The sequence below is a fragment of the Amblyomma mixtum genome, chromosome 3 (assembly GCF_055824585.1).
Source record: "Amblyomma mixtum isolate Tamu chromosome 3, ASM5582458v1, whole genome shotgun sequence".
Classification (NCBI taxonomy): Eukaryota; Metazoa; Arthropoda; class Arachnida; order Ixodida; family Ixodidae; genus Amblyomma; species Amblyomma mixtum.
In genome coordinates this window covers 311,564,306-311,573,055 of record NC_143014.1, presented here as the reverse complement: position 1 = coordinate 311,573,055, position 8,750 = coordinate 311,564,306, and positions in this window count along the sequence as shown.

The following is an 8,750-nucleotide window of genomic DNA, read 5'->3' as shown; positions in this document are numbered from 1 at the left end:
CAGAACTTGCCTCTTAAGAGCAACGAGACAAACACTTGGAAGGTGTGCCAGTAAAGCTGTTTGCCTATTTGTGCCTTAAATTAAATGAATTTTGGTGTAGGTATTTAATAAATTCTGCGGCATGTAATGTAATGTAATTTCATTCACTACAGCGTAAGAACTACAATAAAACATCGTGCCGTGGTCTGCTGTGAATTCGTTTCAATAGCACGTCCTGTGCCCAGATGTCTTTTTTTTTTTCTGGTGATTCTAGGAGCATCGACTAATACTTGAGGGCACAGTTCGAGCACTTTGCGGAAAAGACGGGCAACATCGAGGATGCAGTCCTCAGCGAAACTTCCGAACGCCTTTCTTCTGGCACATTTCTCGAATTCAGCGTCTTCAAAAGAGACCTCGCAGCAGTGACTACCTTTCGCTGCTGTGGATGAAGCTTTGAGAAGGCCTAGTCCACGCAAGGCGGTTTCACTCATCGATGAAGGGACTCCGACAACACCGCGCTTTGACGATGAGCTGGTATGACACTTTAAAGGAGTTCTTTCATCCGCGATATAAGAGAAGATATGCCGTTGTTGGCTACGGTCATGCGATAAGCTAACACGACCCGGACGCTCCCAGGCGCCAGTAATAGTTGAGGCCTTTGCATTTCTGTGAAGCTATAGCTTGACCAAAATTCCAAGGCCCCAGCGCCTGCAGGGCTTCAGCTGACGTCCCATTTCGACGAGGAAGGCAGGAAAGGCTTCATTAGCCGAGTGAATTAAGGTAAGTTTGAAACGACGCCAGAATTAAGAGAATCATATCTTAGCCCCGTCGAAAGGGCGAAGCCCCGCCGGCGCTGCGTCGTTGCTGACCGATAGACTTAGCTCGCATTCGGGAGGTCCAGTGCTAGATCCGCTGTGCCACCGGGTGCACACGTGTCTGTAATGGGTACAAGGTTGCCACCGGCCTCGCGCTCGGCTTTCCTGTGGTGAAGTGCTTGGAAAAGGGTTCTGGACCAAACAGTTGCGTTGACGTGTCAGGGAGTCGTTCGGTGACAAACTTAAATCAGCGGGATCAAAAAAGTAGTGAATCGGTAGATAGGTGCGCGCTCTGGCAGCTACACGGGATATGCAGGCGTTCAGTTTTTTTTTCACACTCCTTTTCTTTGGGCTTAGGTGCGTGTGAACTTGGCGAATTAATCCACGCAAGTCAAAAGGCAGCGTCGATCTGTTCTTCAGCATGCGCGAATGAAAATGAAGGGAGGGAACTACCAGAACTACTGGACAGCTTTAAAGTCGCTTGTATATGAGGCTGATCCCGGCACCGATTCCATTCGCGAATTGCTCTGCTCACGTTCACTGCTTTTAATGAAGTGTGGAGTTTTGTAAATGTTTTGGCCCACAGAACCTACTCTGGGAACGCGCAATGTGCTTTCGTGCACACGTTACAATGCATTTAGACGCAGAGGGCAATGCATTAATCTTGCAGAGGGCACAGCACTGTTTAACCTGAGGTCTTCCTCGGAAAAGGCAGACTACCCAAGCCCACGGCCGTATTCTCCTCCACTGCCCCCCGAGGATATTTTTGTGGCCCCCGGCCATCCGAAACTGTGCCCCTCACAGTCCACTGCTTCGCACGAAGGCAGAGGACGACTTGCGATTCAACGCCCTCGGCAGAAGCACATTTATTACAGAAGCCTGAGTAGCGGTAAAACGAGCTGGAAAGTGTGAATCCCCAGCTCGATGCAGTTCGATATGATCTCAGTGCACATAAGCCCAAGACAGTGACGATGATTTCTCAATGACGTTAAAACTACATTTGGGTACTGTGCGAATTAATATAATGCACCATCTGCAAGTAGAGCTCTTAAATATCTTTGGGTGGTTCACTTCACACGTCGGAACTCCACAAGTCGGCACTGTAAACTTCGGCACTGCAAACTTCGGTACTGCAAACATCGGCACAGCACAGTTCGGCACTGCAGATGTTAGTAATGCACATTTCAGCACTGCTCTGCTTCGGATACCTGCTGAAGCGGAAAAGCCCACTCCTTTCGGCGACAATGACGATAGAGAGCTTGTAGAAGACCCACCAGGCAAGCCCTCTTCTCAGTCGTGAAGTCTCGCTGTCCGTGTCAGCATTCGCAGTGAGTGCGGAACAACACGCTGTCGAGGAAGAAGAGGAACCTGTTATTGAGCCCCACGCTATCATCATCAGTGATTCTGCAGCCTTAGAAAGTGAATGGGAAGAATAGGAGAAGGACGATGTTATTTTAGTCAGATACCTCATGAAAAGCGCTCCCGGAGTTGCAGCCTATTCGCATGAAAAGCTCAGAGTCCAGGTGGTCGACGAGCTCTGCCACGAGCACCTGAGACACTGAGGCACCACTGGCCGAGGACAGAGACATGCAGCCGTCTCCGTCAGTGGAACTACTCGAAGCGGCGCGTGAGATCTCAGCAGGGTTGATGACGCCAGCAGCCGATGCAGAGCCTTTTCAGGTTGAGCGGTGTCTTCCCAACGATGATCTCGGCCGTGTGGAAGAGGAGGAGCTGTCGCCAAGATATGACAGTCTCCACCCAGAAGGTGAGCTGATGACACCGGCAAAAGAAACATACTTCCACGACAAATCTGTACCAGTCAACAAGTCTTTTGGCTGTGCTCCAGTTGTGGACAGCCCTGTTGTTGAAGCTGGGGGAGGAGTTCTCGTCGCGGCAGAAAAGGAGCCACCTGGTCATACGGGTGTTTCTGTTCCTGTGACTCCGATCACCCCTTTGGATCGCTCGCCATCGCCGGCTGATGTCAGAAGGATGCAAAAGACGCCTGCAAAGCCACCTCTGCCAGCAGCAAGCTCAGAACATTTAGATCCAGCTCCCACAGAACCTGTAGCTCAACATTATGGGAGTGGCGCTGAAAAAGCTTTGATGACATCTCAACGTTCAGGTGAGCCACTCTTGGGGCATAAAGTTTCGAACTCTTCCTACAACCTCAGGAAAAGGCAGAAGACTGCTTCGAAGGAGGAGGAACACGGTTTGGTAAAAATGATACTACGAGCATCTCGTAGGAAAGCCGATTCCGCGCCACCATATCACAGGTCACCAGCTACTCTGACCAAGGCTGGGCAGATCAGAGAGTCGAAAGGGGGCCCCACAAGCAAGGCATCACCACTGCGCAAGACAAGGACTGCCAGCGAGGAACCAGTGTCGACAAAACGCCGCACTAAAAGGAAGTCAGCGCAGGGCTCTGCTAGAAGCACGTGGGCAGCCGGTAGGAGAGCAGGTACACCCAGCACCAAGCATGTAACACGAAGTCCAAGGTGGAAATTGGAAACGCCCTGTCCTATAGGAAGAAGCAGCGTGAAAGCCACCTTGGCCTCTCCACGGAGCGCAGCCAAGAGGCTGTCTCCATCCAGCTGTTGCTGGGATATAGAGACGCCCAGTCCAGTAAGGACAGGGGTAGTCAGGAAGCAGACTGCAACGCCGAGCTCCATACGAGAACCACAAACCAGTCCAGTGAGAGCATTTAAAGAGGCTGCCACTCCAAGCCCTGCAAAGCAGGAGGCAGCAAAAGACGTGGTGGCGAAGTCCAGAGCAGCCAGAACCAGGCAGACGCCACCAGTGAGGCCCACTCCTCGAAAGCCGGCTGCTAGGACACTCAGCCACCATAGAGAGCCACGTGTGCGCAGTCCTGCCAAGGACACGACTCCGAGCCCTTCGAAGACTATGAGAGCCAGGCGGCGGCGTTGTTCTGCAACCGTAGTGCAGGAACGACTGCCAGTGCCAACTCCCGTTGAGGAGAATACGCAGTTGCAGAATATAAGAGGCAGGCCTGCGAGATTATTCATTTCTTCTGACGGTATAAGAGGGCCTCCATCGACAGCACCTCAACACAGCTTTCGTCTGGCTCCAAACAAGGAGATAACTTTCAAAGAACATATGTCATTACCACTCAAGCAGAGTCGCCGCAAGCGAAGTGCTCGGACGCCGAGTCCCACATGGGGGTCCCCCACGCTAAGTCCTGCTGAGGACAAAGCACCAAGTCCTGCAATGAAAACCACAATGTTTCAGAAGCGTTCCTCTTCTGCGGACGACCAGGAATGCTTACCAGGGACAGGTTCTGGCGAAGATAAAGTGCTCGACAAGAAGGCACGCAGAAGAACACCAAGGCGTTCCCCTGCCACAGATGCTACGAGGGACCCTATACCTACGTCAGCCCGACGCAGTTCTCGACTGACACGTGACAGGCGGCAGGACCCTGAAGGGCGCACTGGAACACCACTGTCCAGGCTAAGTGGTCCTCGACGCACGACATCCTCAGCAGCCAACAGGTACCATGCTCTTGAGGGCATTGCTGAATGTCATGATAAAGGAAATGACGCAGATACAACTCCTCACTCGAGAAATCCAAGCCACTCAGGCAAGCCCAACCAGCCAAAAAGGGCACCTCTTGCTCGCTACAGTCGTCGGCTCTCTACCAGCGCAGCGCTGGGCACAATTCCTGAAGCGCCTGACGCCGAAGCAGTGCAAGAACCAGAGACAATCTCTACGGCACACCGTACCCATGGCTCCGCCAAGCGAAAGGCCAGTGAAGGTACGGAGTCTTCGGTTGGAGATGCGAAGCCACCGCAGTATGAAAGGCCGCCGTCTTCCTGGTTGCAGAGCCTGCTCATAAAGGCTCAAAGACGGAGTCACCGGCGGATCTCTTTTCGCCGCTGGTCACACGGCACCGCCAGTTGCAGTAAGCCAAGGGAAGAAGTCTGCTGGTGCCATGCCCCTTTCTACGAGCAAGGAGGACGCCCCTAAAATGGAGCAGTGGAGGCGCGTCGTGACAGTGCCCATGCTCTCACGGACACTGCAGCCCAGTTGAATGGCAGCTGCGAGCACCACTTATAAAATTCCAGAAGACGCCCAGGCAGCCAGTGGTTCGTTACAAGCTGAAGCTGATACAGCCAACAGTTCCAGTGTACCGAACAAACTTGTCACCATCCACCAGGACTCCCAGCACTAAGAGCGCTAAAACAGATGAATAGTGGCTGCTTCTTTTCTAGCTGATGCAAATTTCTATAGTATACAGTCTTGTTTAAAAGTGGCGTTAGAAATGATCTACGTAATTGCAGTTTGTTTGAAATTCGCGGCGCATTGATTGATATGTAATTTTGTGGGCTGTATGTTCGCTATACCATTTACCAGGGGTTCAGGTTCCATTCAGGGTAAAATAGTTAGCTTTTTCTTGGGGCCGCCTATATATTTGTTGTTTAAATAAAAATTACTTGCTGTTTAACAATGATAAATGCGGAATATTGTGCGGAAGCAGTTTTTTGCAGGAGGCCACCGCCACCACTTACCCGAGACCGCGACTGAGGTGTCCACTGACCCTGGGAGCCGGTTATGCACCTTTCCTTTCCTCAAAATGAACTACAATGAATGCCGGCGGGTTACTGCTCCAGTGCCGCGCTTCTGACAAAACGTTGTCAACGCAAACGCGAGCAGCGCACTTCTCTATGTCACTACCGTCATGTAGCTCAAAGCGCGATTGAGGTGTCCACTGAAGCAAGGAGGCATTTATTCGCGTTCCCTTTCCTGTCGTTACTTTTTCGCACAGATGGTAGCTGATGAAGACGGCGACGTGCAGAGCACAGAGCGAGAGTGTGTTGCAGTTTAACACGAGGCGTGATGGGTTGCGGCGATAGCCTAGTGCTCTCATGCAGTGGGCACTGAAGGTGATCTGTTCGCTGCAATCCCAGTCGCGGCAATATTAATTTATTTCTGCAGGTATGTGCGATGCTTCAGGCATGCATCTGCTTTTCCAGGATTGCTAGTGAAGTAGTGCTTTGGCACTAAAAAGGAAGTGAAAGAAAGGTCTTGCAGATAGCTGGCATTACTTGAGGACAAAATTGGACTACAGCAGGAGCGCAACGTAGATATGCAGCCTGCATATGGCCTTGAAAGCTCTCTTGTAACAAGTTTTCCCTGCAGACGAGGTTTAAGCTGCACTTAAATATTGTGCTCGCAAACAGAAAAAGAACTTGTAAGCAGTACTTACACCCCATCCGAAAAGAAAATTTAAGTTATTGATGCACTGTATTTGTGAGATATCTACGTTTTTTAGGTTAAACAACGGTTTCAGGACTGCAATACTGACGAACATATATCAGTAGGGCGATCAACGTTCCGTTGTTTCAGTTGCATCCCATCTTTCCTAACTGGCGACTCAGCAGTGGAGAATTCACCCTTGAATGGGAAGTAGGCTGCTTGAAGCGTAGAGTGTTTGGAATTAGTTTCGAGATGCGTGGCACTGATAGTCTTCTCAGCAGGTGCTAAAGAAGCTCCCCGCAGGGTTACCGGTCTGGGCTAGTTGGTTCATTTCTATTGAAGGGAAGAGCAGCGCAGCAGACAAGGACAACTGCTTGTCTTGTCTTTTGCACCGTCCTTGTTCGTTGCACCGCTTTTCCCTTCAAAGTTGTCTGCTTTTGTCTGCCACTGATGTCTGCCTGCAGTACTTGTGAACAGTGGTGGAGCCAAAAATGTGTTCTTACATGCAATGGTTATCAAACATGTCACACCACCACCGCATTTTGTGGTGCATTTTCCTTACCATGGAACCGTGATGAGATTCTCTGAGTGCAGCTGTTTTTGTGAACTCTACAGGCTTGTTGCAGTGATTGCACTTCCCTCAAAGTCATTCTGACAAGAAAGGAGTGATGTGGTTGATGATGCACTTAGTACGAGTAGAGACATGGAAATATGGTATCGGTGGAGAAAGGTTTAGTTTTACTTTAGATGTTACCTTCATTGTTTCACTTTGTTTTTAAGAAATTGTTTCTACGAGCAAAGCGGCAAACACTTTGAAGGTGTTGATAAAGCTGTTCGGCTTTTCGTGCATTTAATTACACGAAATTTGATGTAAATATGCAATAAGTTCTCGCGCATGTACTGTAGTTTCGTTCAGTGCAGCGTGAAAACAATAAACATCGTCCAGTGGTCTGCGGTGAATTAGTTTCAATATCACGTTCTGTGCTGAGATGTCTATCTTTTCTAGTGATTCTGGAGCATCTACAAATTTCTGCGGGAACGCTGTGAGCACTTTCCGGGAAGACGGGGGACATCAAGATGAAGTCCGCTTTCTTCTGGCACCCCGCTCAACTTCATTGTCTTCGCAGGGAGCTCGCACGTGTGAACTTTTCGAATTAACGTGCGCAGGGCGAAGGCACCATCGATCTGTTCTTCAGTCTCCGCGAACTCTAACGAAGGCACAGCAGAATGTAGCTTCTGAACGCATTTCTTCCGATACCTTTCCCAACTTCAATGCCTTCGAAAGCACCTCACAGCACCGACTAGCGTTCGCTGCGGCGGATAAAGCTTTGGGAAGGCTTCGTAAGGGGCTGGTGCATGCACTGCAGTGGCGGCTTGTGGTTAGGCTTTCGTTCATGTTGGCTGAGCACGCATGAAGGATTTTCAACGCCGATACGAGCGCGCTTTGCATGTTACAGCAGCGTGCACTGGTTGCCTCCCAATGAAGGTGTAATTCTTTTTATTGGGGTCTTCCTTATTTTTTTTTTCACCCAGTGTGGCAATGCGGTGCAGGTTAAGCCTAACCCGCAAATAGAGCTTAGTGACGGAAATAACGTTTGCTATGGAGACGAATATAGGCTGTGTCCTGTTTTAGCTTCCGAAGCACTCCTCTCGGTTTTCGGAACAGTGTGCTGCGCTTAAGGCATACTTATATACAGCTGTTTTTTTATATTTCTCCCCGTCAAGCAGGTATTCGCGTGGTCTTGGCTTTTTGATTCCGTTTTTGCTGATGTGATGCACGCAGCGATCGGCGATATTGGTCGTTCAGGACGAGATATAAGGAAGTACGCGAGCACGTATGCGTTCTCCACCTGTGTCAGTCATTGCGAAGGTCGTTCGTCCAGTCAAGGCGTAATCGAAGCCTGGAGACGTCGAGATTGACCAATGCTGGCCTTTGCATTTCTCATGTCGCAAACAATGCTCCGGGATATCTCGGGACTACCCACCACTCACTGAGGCCTTCGTGTAGAACTACTTGAGCGCCTACTCATACGCCTCCGTGCTGCTAAGAGCATGACCGCGGGTAAACCTGTAGTGCCGATAACGGTTGTCCGAGGGCACAAAAGGCTCTACTGTGTCGTACTGAGTGTAAGATGGGACAATGCAGACAACTGCAGTAGAGAGAGAGAGAAAGAAAAAAAGAAAAGAAAGACAAGGATGTTAACTATAGGCTACTTTCAGTATGCTACCGAACACATGGGTAACCGCCTGCACCTTCAAATCCCGTCACTCTCCAAAAGGCAACAATGGGCTTTACCGCACGACGCGGGTGTGTTTCACATCGAAAGTGGGGTGGGGCGACCAAAGACCCTTTCCAACCATTTCACTCCAGAAAAGCAGAGCACCGGACCGGGCAAATTTTCCAGAAATTGGAAAACTGGTCGGTACGCAGTTATACTGATGGTCGAGCCAGTACCTCCCGAACACGAGGCCAATGCTCTGGCACAAGGCCATCGCTTCGGTAACAGAGAAATTTCCCAGAACAAGCTGGGTAATCTTTCCCAGGGTTGAGTTCCCATGATGGGTGAGCACCAGGCTGAGAGCGCCCTCGTGCCTATTTCATCGGACGCCTGTTACATAACCGGTCACACCAACGTGCCTCCCACGGCCTTGGCGGATGCTCAACCACACGACCATCCATGGTTACACAGAGGGGCCCAACAATTCCCGTAGGAGGGAGCGCCATCGACCCCCTTCCAGATGCAG